This window comes from Myotis davidii, unplaced genomic scaffold, assembly GCF_000327345.1.
Source record: "Myotis davidii unplaced genomic scaffold, ASM32734v1 scaffold892, whole genome shotgun sequence".
NCBI lineage: Eukaryota > Metazoa > Chordata > Mammalia > Chiroptera > Vespertilionidae > Myotis > Myotis davidii.
Window position 1 is genome coordinate 1,350,194 of NW_006284341.1, and position 450 is coordinate 1,350,643.

At 54.7% G+C, this 450-nt stretch overlaps 1 protein-coding gene across 2 annotated transcripts in view; it reads right to left on the minus strand.

The window, feature by feature from the left end:
• Nucleotides 1-450, minus strand: part of THAP6 (THAP domain containing 6) — a 13,350-nt gene that overhangs the window by 5,259 nt on the left and 7,641 nt on the right. The gene's annotated exons all lie outside the window — the stretch shown is intronic.

Consider the following 450-nt stretch of genomic DNA (forward strand, 5'->3'; position numbering starts at 1 on the left):
CCTGGGCAAGGGGCCGATCCTGCGATTGGAGGGTGATGGGGGTCAACGGCTGAGGGCTCCCAGTATGTGAGAGGGGGCAGGCTGGGCTGAGGGACACTCGCCCCCCACCACCACCCAGTGCATGAATTTCGTGCACCGGGCCCCTAGTACATAATAAAACATGATGAAAGTCTATGTATTAAAAATTTATATAAAAACTATGAGGATCTATAAAAAATATGGGGAATCCTATCTAATAAAGAGGTAACATGCAAATTGACCATCACTCCAACACACAAGATGGCCACCCCCAAGATGGCCAGCCTGGGAGGGCAGTTGGGGGTGACCAGGCTGGCAGGGGAGGGCAGTTAGGGGCAATTGGGCAGGCAAGGGAGGGCAGTTAGGGTTGACCAGGCCAGCAGGGGAGGACAGTTAGGCATTGATCAGGCTGGCAGGGAGTGGGTAGGGGGG